This window comes from Apodemus sylvaticus, chromosome 7 (genome assembly GCF_947179515.1).
Source record: "Apodemus sylvaticus chromosome 7, mApoSyl1.1, whole genome shotgun sequence".
In the NCBI taxonomy this organism is placed as follows: Eukaryota; Metazoa; Chordata; class Mammalia; order Rodentia; family Muridae; genus Apodemus; species Apodemus sylvaticus.
The window spans coordinates 94,481,076-94,497,359 of NC_067478.1; the positions used below are offsets into that span (position 1 = coordinate 94,481,076).

The window sequence follows — 16,284 nt, forward strand, 5'->3', positions numbered from 1 at the left end:
TGGAGTGGACAGAACAGGTATAATTTCAGTTGAGACAATCTCTAATATGCTCCCCACTTCAATCCTTTCCTCATCTCAACTGTGTTATATAATGGAATCAGACAGTATTTAATGTTTGAGATTGGCTTCTTTTTCACACAGCATAATTCTCTTGAAATTCACCCAAGTTGCAATATGCATGAATAACGTGTTCCTTCTTGGAGGAGGAAGGTGTGATATAAAAAGGCAATGGAAACAAGGGATCCTTGTGTCAATGAATTGTTATATATCTTGGCTGTAGCAACAGCAATATTTTGGTTATTAGAGTGTACTAAAGTGTTGCTAAACTGTACCAGCGGGAGAAAGTGAAGAAAAGGTGCCTAGGATCTTTGTTTCTTACAGCCAGCCGGGATTTTTGCAATTATACAATAATGAAAGACTCAATAACAAATTATTAAATAACTAATTGAGGTTAGACAGTGTGCTAAATTTCACCTCATGGCTAGAAGAGAAAAAGGCAGTTTTTGCACATGGTTTCAGAAGTTTAAGTCCATGGTCTCTGGGGAACATGTTTTGCTGTTGTGATTGTGGTTGGTTGGTTGGGATTTGAAGGTTTCATTTTTACTTTCTAAGTAAAGCATGGTGGAATCACATGACAGAGGTAAGCTATTTACCTCACAGCAACCAGGAAGCAAAGAAGAAAGGAGAGGATCCAGGATTCTGATATCCCTTTCAAGAACACACATTAGTGACACAAACTTCCTCCAACAAGACCCCACATCCTAAAGATTCTACCACCACCACCCAGAAAATCTATGCTTTGGGAACCAAGACTTTAACATATAAGACTTAGGTGACATTTCAGATCCAAACTAATCAATAGTAAATTATGTAAATATTAGATCAAAAGGAAGCAACTAATTTGAAATTCATTCCTAATATAAGACAGAATAAAGCCATAGTAGTAAAAGTCTTCACTATTGCTTAATGCTACATTAAATGTATTAGAAAATGTTGATTCATAAAAATGGGGCAAGAATAAGTGTCATAAGAGTTGGAAGTAAATAAGCACAAAATTTACAGGTTTTTAATGTACTCACTATAAAGAAATAACATTTAAGGTGACAATTAAGCTAATTGCTCTAAATTGATCATTATACAATGAATACATAGATTGAAATATCACACTGAGCTTCATAAACAGTTATTATGTCAAAGAGAAATACTTAAATATATATAAATATCAAATTATATTACAAACTATAAAACCAACATTGTATTAGTATAGTTTATATAACAAAATAATAATCAGAAGACCTAAGAAAAGATAAAACTCTTATTAAAATCACAACAGTAGCATTCCCAAACATATAACCAATAGAATGCATGCAAAAGATAAATAAAGCAAATTATTAAACATTGCCAAAGATACTCATAGAAACCTGAAGGGAAAAAAGCAAAAACAAAAAAACAGGAAGCTATATCACACTTCACAACTAGAAACTTAAAATCTGGAGGTGTGAGAACACCCCTGTGATGGTTTGAATATGCTTGTCCCAGGGAATAACACTATTAGGAGGTGTGGCCTTGTTGAAGTGGATGTGGCCTTGTTGGAGGAAGTGTGTCACTTTTGGGGTGGGCTTTGAGGTCCTCTTCCTAGCTGCCTTGAAGATAGTAGTTTTTTCCTCTTTGCCTTTGGAACAAGATATAGAAGTCTCAGTTCCTCCAGTGCCATGCTTCCTGCCATAATGATACTAGACTGAACCTCTGAACCTGTAAGACAGCCCCAATTAAATATTATCCTTTATGAGAGTTGCCTTGGTCATGGTGTCTCTTCACAACAATGAAACCCTAACGAAGAACCCCACTCCCTAGTTTACTTGTCAACTTAAGAAAAGATTTTTAATGCATCTATGCTATTAGATTATTTTTTAGTTAAACCAAATTAATTACAGAAGTTATGGTTGAACATGAATATTCAGCAAATCTTCCAAAAAAAGAATAAATGGGAAGTTACCCTAATGATTTAAGAACATAATGAAGTTTCTATAGTTACAGCAGTGTGGGATTATCTTCCTGGTAGACTGATGAACCAATGGAGCAGGATGGAAAACTCAGAAATAGCCTAACATCCTTGACATTTACTGTGTGATAAAGGCAGGAGCTCAAAAGTAGAAAAAGATGAACATTTTTGTAAATGGCAATGGAGCAAATGAATAGCCATATGGAAAAAGATGAAGTGGGATCCATTCACACAGTGCATCAGAATAACTCACAAATAGACCAGACAGCTACCTGCTTAAGACATGAGCGGATTCAAACAGAATGGAATTCTAAGTAAATTGCTGCAACAACTATGAAGCTATAAAACATTTCTAACTATGGTTAAATATCATAAATTATAAACCAATAATAAATTTAATCAAAAGAAACTTTTTTAAAACAATAGAAGACAAGTCAAAAGTCAAATAACAAAATGAAAGGAAATACATGTAACTTATACACTCAGGAAAAAAGTTTATATCCCTAATAAAAACAAAAGAATCGAAATTGCAGAAGAGAATGATTATATATATATATATATATATATATATATATATATATATATATATACATACATACATAGATATATGAATTCAGGCCAAGCAGTGGTGGCACACACCTTAATCCCAGAACTTGGGAGGCAGAGGCAGACAGATTTCTGAATTTGAGGCCAGCTTGGTCTGCAGAGTGAGTTCCAGAACATTCAGGGCTACACAGAGAAACCCTATCTCGAAAAACCAAATAAATAAATAAATAAATAAATAAATAAATAAATAAATAAATAAATAAATAAATAAAAAAGAATTCAGGCTTCCGGTTTCTGTCTTCATCCTGGAGCTGATGCTGTGGCAGATCTCTCCATACTCAAATCCCTGCCAGAAGTAACTGGTCTCACAGGAGTGCTGACACACAGGCTTATAGGAGGGACAAGCCACAGTCAGAGACAGAAAGACCAGAGTTAACCAGATGGAGAGAGGCAAGGGCAAGAACATAAGCAACAGAAACCAAGCCTACTTGGCATCATCAGAATGAGTTGTCCCACCACAACAAGCCCTGGATACCCCAACACATCAGAAAAACAAGACCCTGATTTAAAATCACATCTCATGATGATGACAGAGGACTTTAAGAAGTCCTCCATAAATAACTCCCTTAAAGAAATACAGGAGAACACAAGTAAACAGGTAGAAGCACTTAAAGAGGAAACACAAAAAATCCCTTAAAGAATTGCAGGAAAACACAACCAAACAGGTGAAGAAATTGAATAAAACCATCCAGGATCTAAAAATGGAAAGATAAACAATGAAGAAATCACAAAGGGAGACAACCCTGGAGATAGAAAACCTAGGAAAGAGATCAGGAGTCATAGATGCAAGCATCACCAACAGAATACAAGAGGTAGAAGAGAACATCTCAGGTGCAGAATACACTATAGTAAGCATTAACACAACAGTCAAAGAAAATGCAAAATGCAAAAAGCTCCTAACCCAAAACATCCAGGAAATCAAGAATACATTGAGAAGACCAAACCTAAGGATAATAGGTATAGAAGAGAGTGAAGATTCTCAACTTAAATGGCCAGTAAATATCTTTAACAAAATTATAGAAGAAAGCTTCCCTAACCTAAAAAAAAGGATACCCATAAATAAACAAGAAGCCTACAGAACTCCAAACAGACTGGACCAGAATAGAAAGTCCTCCCAGCATGTAATAACCAAAACACCAAACCCACTAAACAAAGAAAGAATATTAAAAGCAGTAAGGAGAAAAGGCCAAGTAACATATAAATGCAGACCTATCAGAATTACACCAGACTTCTCAACAGTCTATGTAAGCTAGAAGATCCTGGGCAGATATCATACAGACTCTAAGAGAACACAAATGCCATCCCAGACTCCTATACTCCAGGAACCCATGGGGATGACATTAGCTTAAATACCCCACAAAGGGGAGGGAGAACCTGTCGAGACCATATCCAGAGGTTAGGCATGCACCCCACCCCCCATTGAGGGATGGGGCCACCCACCCATCTCCAAAATGTTAACCGTGTCTTAAGGAAATTACCCCTGTCTAAAGCAAATACTGGGACAAAGAGTAAAGCAGAGACAGAAGGAAAGCCATCCAGAGACTGCCCCACCAAGGGATCCATCCCACATGCAGATATCAAATCCAGACAGTATTGCTGATGCCAAAAAGTGCAAAAAGGCCCTTGGTCCTGTGAAGACTTGATGTCCCAGTGTAGAGGATAGGGCAGTGAGGCATGAGTGGGTGGGTAGATGGGGGAGCACCCCCATAGAATCAGGGGATGGGGGGATGGGATAGGGGATTTTCAGGGGGGGGGAACCAGGAAAGGGAATAACATTTGAAATGTAAATAAATAAAATATCCAATTTAAAAGAAAAGAGAAAGAAAGAAAAACAACAAAGAAAATGTCTCTTAAAAAAAATTCAGTAGCCATTGACTATTCAAAAACATGTGCATCTTTCTCATAATAAGAAAGATACAAAACAAAAGAACACAAAAATTTGTTCCTCAGATATTTTGAAATTTGAAGTATTTTTTAATTTTTTTATTGAAATCATTTACTTCATTTACATTGCCAATGGTAAAAATCTTTCCTGATATCCCCCCTCCTCTAAGACCACCAACCCCTCCCCTTCCTCCTTCCCCCTGCCTCCACATATATGCCTCTCCACCCAACACACTCCCTCCTTTCCCCCCCTCCCTCCCTCCCCCCCCCCCCCCGTTTCCCTTTGTTTGGGCCTCTGTTGAGCCTTTACCTGACCAAGGACCATTCCTCCCACTGATGCCCAACAAGGCCTTCCTCTGCCACATTTTTGGCTGGAACCATGTGTGCCCCTTGGTTGATGGTTCAGTCCCTGGGAGTCTTGGGGCATTTGGGTGGCAGAAATCATTGTTCTTCCCATGGGGCTGTAAACCCCTTCAGCTCCTCTGGACCATCCTCCAGCTCCTCCATTGGATTCCAATGCCCAGTCCAATAGTTGGTTGTTAGCATCTGCCTCTGTATTTGTAAGGCACTGGCAGGGCAGCTCAGTGGTTAAGAGCACTGATTGTTCTTCCAAAGGTCTTGAGTTCAAATCCCAGCAACCATATGGTGGCTCACTACCATCCGTAATGAGATCTAAATTATATGTAACTGTCTTCTGGAGTGTCTGAAGACAGCTACAGTGCACTCACATATAATAAATAAGTAAATCTTGAAAGAAAGAAAGAAAGAAAGAAAGAAAGAAAGAAAGAAAGAAAGAAAGAAAGAAAGAAAGAAAGAAAGGAAGGAAGGAAGGAAGGAAGGAAGGAAGGAAGGAAGGAAGGAAGGAAGGAAGGAAGGAAGGAAGGAAGGAAGAAAGAAAGAAAGAAAGAAAGAAAGAAAGAAAGAAAGAAAGAAAGAAAGAAGTTTGAAGTATTTTAAGAGATACTACATAAGAGAAATTAAAGCAGTCACTTCCATTTGTTTCTAAGGAGACTACATATGCCTATTTTCCATGTATTTAAGGCAGTTCCCATCAAAATATGAGCAGGGTTTTTTTTTAATAGGAATTTATGAGCTAACTAAAAGTTTATTAAAATGTTAAGGATCTACTGTAGCCAAAATAATTTATTGAACCTAATAAATCTGATTTGGCTGATTGGATGGGCAAGATATGCCCACAAATACAATAGTGGAATTACTATCATAGGAATAGCAAGCCAGTTTCAGATTGGAATTAAGGCTCACTCCAAAAGACGCAATTCATATCTTGTGTGTGATTAAACAAAGAATAGACCCTAGGAGTTGAATCTATTAGTATTATGTTGGTAAATGAAGACAATATTTAGCTGACTTCTAATGACTTACTGTTATACCAATGGATAACTAATCTCTCAACATTCATTAGTAACATTTCTATTAGCAGTAAGCAGTGATTAACACCCAGACTTACAACTAGCAAAGCACATAAAATAAGAGACTACAGAATCCTCAGCCCTAAGTGGGACATCAATATCATATATCACCCTCCACAAAATTAAGGATCATGTGGAGCGATGGGATTACCATCCCACAGTCAAAAACTCTGACCCAGAATTGTTCCTGTCTAAAAGAACTGCATGTACAAAAATGGAGAAGAGCCTGAGAGAAAGGAGGTACAGTGACAGGCCCAAATTGGGATCTAGCTCAAGGGAAAGCTCCAAGGCCTGACACTATTACTGATGATGTACTTACAGACAGGAGCCTAGCATGACTGCCCTCCGAGAGACACAACAAGCAGCTGACAGAGTCAGATGCAGATACTTATAAAAAACCAATGGACAGAAGCCAGGGACCCCTGGGGTTGAATTAGAGAAAAGCTGGAAGAAGCTGAAGAGGAAGTCAACCCCATAACAGTCTCAACTATCTTGAATGCCTGAGATCTCTCAGGCACTGAGCCACCAACCAGGCAGCATATACCAGCTGATATGGGGCCCTGACACATATACAGCAGAGCAGTGCCTGTTCTGGCCTCAGTGAGAGAAGATGCACATAACCTTTGAGAGACTGGGGGCCTCAGGGAGTTTGGAGGTCTGGTGGAGTGGAGACATCCTCTTGGAGATGGGGGAGGAAGTATGGGATGAGGAACATTCAAAGGACAGACCGGGAGGGGGATAATGACTGGACTGCAAAAAAAAATTAAACAACAATAATAAAGTTAAATAAATAAATAAATAAATAAATAAATAAATAAATAAATAAATAAATAAATAAGAAAGGATAAGAAGACGATAAGGACCAGAGATAATGAATGAATGCTAATAAGAAGTCTCTACTGTACACAGCAGGATTGCTACACATATGAACTCACAGCAATATGACAGCATGCACACTCTTGTGCATGTTCAAACCAGACCAAGCACTGTGAGTAAGTAGGCAGACATTTACCCCTATCCAAGGAGCTATTGGCAATGGAAAGTTGCTAGGAAATAATTCGATGTTCTTCAATATTCTTGCCCCTATTAGGTCATCCACGGCCCTGTGAAAGACCACACATTGAGGAAAATACTGGCAGCACAAATTGGATTTAATTGATTGGGGGGGGGAGAAGTACACAAATCTGAGTGGATAGAGAAAGAAGGGATGATGGGGGGAGTGGGAGAGAGCCTGAATAATATTAAAACATGCTGTACAAAATTGTTCAAGAATTGATAAAAAAATCAAATGTCTTGATTTCTGTGTATGTGTTATGTTTATCTATCCTGCTGCTTCTATTTGTCCATCTTGACGTTAGTTTTGACTGTTGTGGAAGCATCTTTAGCTTTAGTTATCTCCCTACAGATTCCTTCCTCTACTCTGCCTTCTCATTCCTGATCACAATTAAGCCTTCTTGTTTCATTAATCTTTATCTATCAAAAATACCCTCACTAATTAAAAAAAAAACTAGTCAAACCAATGTAAAGGACTTAACAGTATAAACATTTTATTCCTTTCAAGATATGTTTTCTTCATATATGTATTTAGTATAATGTTATGAATCCTTAAGGATTTCATATATGCACATAATGTATTTTACTTATGTTTACCTCCACTAGCATTATTTTATTACATTTGCTTCTCTTCCTAAGTCCTTCCCATTCCACCTTCTACTTCACCAACTCAAAGCTTCATTTACTCTTTTTTTAAATGACTCATTGAATTTAATTTGTGCTGTCTATGTATGCATGGGTATAAGGCCATCTATTGAATCACGGTTGATCTACAATGAGCCACATCATTAAAGAAAACTGACTTCACTCCCCTAGAAGAGTAGTTCCTCTGGTAGAGGTAAGAGCTCACCAGCCATTCTTTCCCTGCTAAAATTTTGTCTGGTTTGTTGTTTTAGAAGCAACAACAGCTACTATGAATTCATGAGTGTAACAGTTCTGTCCTATTCAAGAGACACTGTTTCATGCTAGTTTTCCCATTCTTCCCCTCTACAATTTTCCCTAATCCTTGGTGAAAAGGGTGTAATATAGATGTTCCATTTGGGGCAGAGAATTCCACAGACATGTTATATATTGAACTAGTTGTGAGTTTCTGCATTAATTAGTCTATTGTACAAAAAGCTGTTCTGATGAGAACCTAGAGCTGCAATAACCTACTTGTATAAATACATATATTTAATGTTCAGTACAATATTATGTCCATTTAGCAAAATAACAGTAATGGGTTCACCCTGGGAGTCTATGAGCTCCCCACTGTAGGTTCTTGGCCAGATCCAAAGTCAGGCATGCACTTCATGTTGCAAATAAAACCATCAAGGAGTGTTTTATTTTTCTATAACATTTATGTTACAATTGCACCCATGGATATATCCTGCCCAGTTGTCATTATTGTAGCTCATAGAATTTATAGCTGAGTAAGATTTTTGGTGACTCTTCTCCCTCCACAGTCTGAATAACAATTTCTATAAAAGCAGCAGGGAAAAGCTTCTGAGTCAGTACCAGTTTACTTCTCCAGACTGTGTGATGTCTTCAGCAGCAGAGTCTTAGCATTAAGTTAAGGAGGGCCCCCTATTTTGCTTGAGGGGGCTCCAGGATACTCCTGACCTCATCATATATTTTAAGTGCACATTCCTTATCATATATATATCTTTTTACAAGGTGTATTCCACTAACCTGTCTCACAAGGGCTCCACCCACCAAGTCAGAGGACAGCATGTTTACTCCTATGTGAAACCAAACATGCCTCCCTCACACACATTAAAAATTCATCCAATACCAATCTTGTCACTTTGCCAAAGCCAACTCAACAAAATATTTCACCTCCTACACTTTTGCAAAGTGTGATATATTCAAAATATCCTGAGAAAAATAACATGAAATTACTTAAATGTGTTAGTTCGACTAGTATGTAAAATGAATCTTCCAAGGAAAAGGGAAGGCAAAAGATATACTTCATAATAAAAACCATAACAAATTGGTATTCAATCCAGGATTCCAATGCCAGCACCAGGTATTTTTGTTCTTGGTTAACAAGATAATTTTTAGTTTCCAAAGTTTATCTACTTTGTGATGTAAATAGGTAAGTTGAAATGATATCTAAATACATTAGACATCAACTTTTGTAATTACAAAATCTATATCTTAAAATAAGAAAAAAATTCATGGATTAAGATAAAGAAAGAAAAATCCATTAAGAGAAAGTTAAAATTTCTTCTACATATAAGATAGAAGACACTGGATCTTAGATTACTTATGGAAAAAATAATGATGATAATAAAAGCCACAATAATGAAAAAGGTCTTTGGATCCCCTACTTGATTTCCAAAAAAAAAAAAATTTCACAGTATATATTCTGAGCTAGGAAGAGGGCTCTGCTGCTTAAAAGCATGTGCAGCTCTTCCAGAAGACTTAAGTTCAGTTCCCAGATCCATATCAGGGAGTTCACAATTTCCAGGTCCAGCAGATATGATGTCCTTTTCTGGCCTCAGCAGACACCTGTACTATACACATACACACACACACACACACACAGAGAGAGAGAGAGAGAGAGAGAGAGAGAGAGAGAGAGAGAGAGTAAAAATAAACCATTTTTTACAAGTAGAAGATATTCTGTTAAAGGTCTTTTGCAGGGAGTTTGACACTCTTATTCCTCGAGTTAATGGGTTAATTGTGGATACAACCTTGTTAGGGAATAGGGAAAACAATGTCCTCTTCAGCTAAGGTGTTAAATCCAGTTTTAAGTACATCAAACTTTCTCATCCAAAGAAGAGAAAAACTGTAATTGTTTGGGACTGACTAGTACTCAATATTTTTAAACTGCCTCCTTTGGAACTAATATGAAAAGTTCTGGAAGAGAATATAAGAAATAAACAATCAAAAGCCATTTGTGGCTGCATAGTCCTGCAATTCTAGGACTCAGAAGGCATAGCCAGAAGGATCGTCACAAGTTGGAAGTCAACCTGTTTTACATAGCAAATTCCAGGTTACCTGAAACTGCATAGTCTTTAAAAAGTGAAGTGGGGGTGGCAGAGAGAGAGAAGAAAAATGGAAAAAGAAAAAAAGAGCAGGAATGCCATAAGGAAGAAGGGAGGGGAGGTCAGGGATAAAAAAAATCAAGCAGACAACAATGAAAACATCAATACCAATAATTTCAGCAATTTAAAAAACTATTATTATTATTGACATAAGTGCTATGCAGACTGCTTCTTGACCTCTTGGCTACAATCAAATGTAGTATCTGCTCTCATTATCTAAATGTATGATACATCCACTAGCCAGGACAATATCTTAAATAAGTTGTTGGAACTGGGAGATGGAGTGGTGGACTAAGGAGCTTCTTACATCTACTCTGTGAATGGACCTGAAATTGCAGTATTTCTACAAATAGTATAACCACTCAAGGGAGAAAATGATGTCATATACAATTCTTGATTCTATCTGAAAGCATATCAGAAAACACTATTTCCTATGCATGCCATAGCTAGGAAACTCCTCATTATCAATACACCCAAGTAAGTAGTGAAGTAAACAGAACTGAGGAAACACGATGCCATGTACACCAGGAGGTCATACATGACTATGTACTTGTAATAGAACAATATATGGCATGACATATATGACAGTGTGAAAGGCTCAGATCATAAAAGTTTAGTCGTACACCATACATCCTGCAAAGAAAATCAACTGAAGCAAATTCATTCATTTTGAGGGTATGATATTAAAAACTAAAAATCTAGAAACACCCAGGGGCCACTACATTGAGTAAGTAGGTGGTAGAGAGGTGGAAGAGAAAAAGAAGCAGAGTGGTTTGAGTACTATGAAAGAGAAGTGGAACTAGAGATGTGAGGATTATAAGGAAGAACCTGATGTGAGTAGCCTGTGCTGCCACCTAAGGCCCTAGTGATGTTCTGGCTCAGCTTGCCACTAAGGGCCATTCTGTATCCTCAGCTCTGCAGCATCAGGGCTCTGCGTCAATGTCTATGCTCTTATGTTACCATCAAAGGCCATGAAGATGTCCCTAGTCTGGGTTGCTGCCTTGGAGCCATGTTAATGTCCCAAAACTGCTCAGAGATGGTCCTGCCCCTCACTGGCTGAAGCACTCAGAAGATCTGGCACCTGGGGTATAAGGTCATGAAAGCTGGCCCCACATCTTATATTTTTGGTTGTGAGCCTAGCCTTTAACGGTTGAGTCATCTCTCTAGCCCTAGCCCCACATCTTGTCATGGCAGTGCTAGAGAGCAGGCCCCAAGGGTGTAAAAGCAGAAGAGCTTGTCCCACCCCTTGCCTGCTACCACTAGCTGCCCTTGCTCTTTCCCAGAGAAAAGCAGGAAAGCTGACCCTGGTGAAGTGGATGCAAGAGAGCTGGCAGAATGACCAGCTCAGCTACCAGCAAGGCTCAGATGCAAGAGCTTTGAGTAGCCCACCCCAGCATCTACCTCATCTATGAGCTGCTGGAGTTCTTGAAGGGACTGGTCCTGAAGAAGCAGCACTGCAGGATCTCCATGACAGACTATCTGAGAGAAGTTTCCATGAGGAGCCAGTGCTAATAGTGTAGCAGGAATGACTCTTTCCTATAAACATTTACAAGTAAAGCTGTTTGAGGAAAATAGTATACTGTATAATACACCGTGCCACACCACAGCTTCCACAGAGATATTTTTGTTTTATTTTGGGTGGGAGGTTGCAAGGGCAGAGGGCAGATATGAAGAGACAGGGAGATAAATGGGATTTGGATGCATGATGAGGACTTCACAAAAGAATGAATGTGTGTGTGTGTGTGTGTGTGTGTGTGTGTGTGTGTGTGTGTGTGTTATTTTAATCTCCAAAGGACCATGATAAAAGAAAATAAGTGCCCAAGAACCTGTGGGTGCGAGTTCAGTCCTATCAATATGATCAAGTTCAAGTTTCTACCATGGTAATGGAGAAATCTCAAAGCAGTAACAATGGGTTCTGGGTTCCAACTGGTCTGTGAAGCCTGGGAAGAAACCTTTCATGGAGGAAAAGCTCCTAACTATCCTCAGGGAGAGAGAGAGAGAGAGAGAGAGAGAGAGAGAGAGAGAGAGAGAGAGTCAGAGTCCAATTCCTCATTCTTGAAAACAGCATCCAAACAGATTTTGGAGGTTCAGCAATATGGTCTTTCCCTATCCTTGTCTTTCTGCTTCCATGCTCCCAAAGTGCTTTTATTCTGGGGATTTTCAGTGAAATTCATCTTAGTACAACTAAGAGGGTTCACATGAGTAGCAATTAAGACATGATAGACAATTTAGACACACCAATTTGTATTGGGATCCCCTTTTATGTAATCCCTTCCCTCTGTACCCAAGATAAAACTGATTAAAACCTGAGTCGCCCCCCACCCCAACCTCCAGAGTGATTCTACAAAAATAGAAGCCATTTGACTCAGTCCAGACCTCCCATCCATGTTATAGACTACAGTAAGCATAGTATGGAGATGAAGTTATATAACTCAAAAGTAACTGCTTGTATTCTCATGTTAATTATGTTCACCAAAAACTTGTTTGCAGTGTCCCACATGAAAGACACTGGGAGACTCTGCCCCCAGTTGGTTCTGATTGGTAAAGAATGATGCCTGACAACAGACAGTGGCTGGGCAGGGAAGACAGAGGTGGGACTTTTAGGATTCCTAGGCTAGGGACAGAAGGAGAAGGGAGAATGAGATCCACCATGCCAGGAGATGGTGGAGGAGAGGAGAAACAAGTCCTGAGAAGGTACAGTTCTAAAAGCATAGGACCCAGGAAAGAGCAGCCCAAAGAGTCCCTTACCCAGATTGGGTCTAGGACAGCAAATATGGAATATAGATTTCAGTAAGTAATGACTTGAGAATACCAAAAAGAGGTAGATTAGCCATGTGGAGGTCAGGAAGTGGCCCAGCCATGGAACTGTTTAAGGCATATCAAAATATGAAGGGTATGTGTATGAGGGTGTGTGGGTGTGTGGGTGTGTGTGGGTGTGTGTGGGTTGATGTGCTGATGTGTGGGTGTGTTTCATTCAGGGAAACCAGAACACTAGGGTGGGTAGCGAGAAACACACTGCCACCACCAGGATTGAATTGAGCAAATTAATTGGATACTGCTGAATCCAAAGTCTTGTCTTATACAACCATTATTGGATGATAATAGTGTTTATGTAAATGTGTGAAATTACTCAGTAAAAGCTAAGTTTCTGAGGAAAAAATTGAAGAAGATATTAAAATGTGGAAAGATCTTTCATGATTATGAAATCAGTAGAATTAACAAAGTAAAAATGGCAAATTTACTAAAAGCAATCTACAGAGTCAATGCAATTTTCATCAAAATTCAAGCACAAATTCTTTACAGACCTTGAAAGAACAATTCTCAACTTCATATGGAAAAATAAATAAATAAATAAATAAATAAATAAACAGGACAGCTAAAATAATCATGTACAATAAAAGAACTTCTGGATGTACAATCTATCACCTCTGGCTTCAAGTTATACTACAAAGCAATAGTAATAAAAACTACACAGTATTGATATAGAAATAAACAGGTTGATCAATGGAATCAAATCAAAGACCCATATATAAACCGACACAACTATGAACACCTGGTTTTTGACCAAAAGCCAAAACCATACAATGGAACAGGTACAGCATCATCAACAAATGGTGTTGTGTCACTTCCACCTTCGCCAGCAAAGATTACGCGACACAAGGAGTTTCTTCCTTAAAATGGTTTATTCGGGAAACCTTGAACTGCGCTTATTTCTTCTATTGGCGGCCCCGGGCTCTCTGCCAGCCTGACCTTAAGTACCCTAGCTAGCCTCATTTGCCCAGGGAGATAACCAGCCGTATTCTCATAGGTGAACTTCATTAGCATGTAAGTGAGATAAGGAATGCAGCACACTGCGCATTTGTTCCAGTGATTTACTACCAGCATGTGACCAGCGCCATCTTATAACAGAGAAGAACAAAGGGTGGCTCACTACAGTGTTGGTCTAACTGGATGTCTTCACACAGAAGGATATGCAAAAAGATTCATATTTATCACTCTACACACAACTCAAGTATAAGTGAATCAAAGACCCCAATGTAAAATCAGATACATTAAGATATTATAAAACAGAGAGTGGGGGATATCCTTGAACTCATTGGTACAAGAGACAACTTCCTGAATAGAACACCCATAGCTCAGGCACTGAGATCAATAATTGATAAATTGTACCTCATGAAACCGAAAAGCCTTTGTAAGGCAAAGAACAGACACCATCAAATGGAAAAATTTACAGCCCATATGTAGGGGTAAAGCTGATGCTAAGGTCCTGTTTCCCAATTGGTTCTTGATCTATCAGTAAAGAAGCCATGGACCAAGGAATAGGTAGGACTTCCAGACTCCCCACAGGCAATGGGCAGACACAGGAGAGAGTAGAGGTAATGTTTGCCATGCTTAAGAGGGAGAAAAGCAAACCAGCCATATGATATCTTGGGTAGAATTTGGAGATGTTGAGCTGGGACTGAAGGTAGCAGAGCAACTGACATTGAGTGCAGATTTAAGAAGTTGAGCTGGGAGTTCTGGGAAGGGCACACTAGCTGAAGTAGATTGGGGGTGCCCAGCTATTGTGTCCATAAGGCAAGTTGGATTGAAGAACTGTGTATGTCTGTGTTTTTCATCTGTGGATCCAATACTCTCTGGGCTGGTAGCACATTCTATTCCTAGAGCTTAGGTGGGGTAGCTAGAGCTATACACAACACCTATAGATTGGAAAAAGATTTTAATCAACTCTGCATTTGACAGAGGGCTAATATCCAAAAACTATAAATAATTCAAGGAATTGGATACCAACAACCCAAATAATTCAATTAAAAAATGGGGGCCAGAGTTAAACAGGGAATTTTCAGCTGTGAAATCTCTAATGGCTAAGAAACACTTAAAGAAATGTTCAAAGTCCTTAGACATTAGGAAAATGCAAATCAAAATGACCCTGATATTCCAACTTATACCCATCAGAATAGCTAAGATCAAAAACAAAGGGACACCACATGCTGGTAAGGATGTGGAACAAGAGGAGCACTCCTACATTGCCAGTGGGGATGCAAACTTGGACAATCACTATGGAAATCAATTTGGCAGTCTATCAAAAAATTGGAAATAGTTCTACCTTAATACACAGCTATACCACTCCTGAGCATATACCCAAAAGATGTTTACCATACCATCAGGACACTTGCTCAACTATGGTCACACAGTTGTATTAGTAATAGCCAGAAACTAGAAGCAATACAGATGTTTCTCAACTGAAGAATGAATAAAGAAAATGTGGTTCATTTACAGAATGGAATATTGCTCAGAGAGTAATAAAAACAATCATGAGTTTTGCAGTCAAAGGGACAGAACTAGAAAATATCATCCTGAGTGAGGTAGCCCAGGCCGAAAAAGACATACATGGTATTTATTCACTTATAAGTAGATATTAGCCATAAAGTATATGATAACTATGGTACAATCCATAGACTCAAAGAAGCCAAATAACAAGGAGGACCCAAATAGATATTGGAGATGGATAAAAGGAGAGAAGTAATTGGGAGAGGAGATGGGGAGGGGAACAGTGTTGGGGGATCAAGTGTAGGCAGAACAGAGGAGAACAGAAATCAGTAGTGAAAGGGGGCATCCTTAGGATGTCTAAGAGATCTGGGTCAGGGGTTCTGAGGTAGGCCACAGGGAGTCTATATGGATAACTCTAACTGATACTCCTGGCTGTGGTGGATATAGCCCCTAAAGTGGCCACTGCTTGTAGCCAAACAGGACTCCCAGTGGATGACTAAGGACAGCAACCCACCCATAAAACCTTCAACCCAAAAAGTGTCCTAGTTAGAAGATCTTCAGGGACAAAGATATAACAGAGACTGAGGGAACGACCAACCAATGACTGACTCAAATTAATTAAATGGAGATTGCAAAATAAAGAGTTGAAGGAAAGATTGAGGAATTCATAAGGGATAGGGACTCCACAAGAAAACCAACAGAGTCAACTAAGCTGGACCCTTGGGGGCTTCCCGAGACTGAACCACCAACTAAAGAGCATCCATGGGTTGGGCCTACCCACCTCCCACACATATATAGCAGAAGGTCAACTTGGCATTCATGCAAGCCCTCCATCAACTGGAGTGAGAGCTATCCTGAACCTGTTGCCTACCTGTGGATCCCATTCCCCTAACTGTGATGTCTTATCTGCCCTCAGGAGAAGAGGAGATGCTTAGTCCTGAGGTGACTTGATGTGTCAGATTGGTGCAATATCCAGGAGGGCCTCCCTGTTCTCAGAGTAGAAGGGGAG

At 39.1% G+C, this 16,284-nt stretch overlaps 1 non-coding gene across 1 annotated transcript; it reads left to right on the forward strand.

Moving 5' to 3' along the window:
• The first annotated feature begins 10,171 nt into the window (after positions 1-10,171).
• LOC127690353 (U2 spliceosomal RNA) lies at positions 10,172-10,370 on the forward strand. Its single transcript, XR_007979073.1, has one exon. It is a non-coding gene; the product is annotated as a U2 spliceosomal RNA (small nuclear RNA).
• The last annotated feature ends 5,914 nt before the right edge of the window (positions 10,371-16,284 follow it).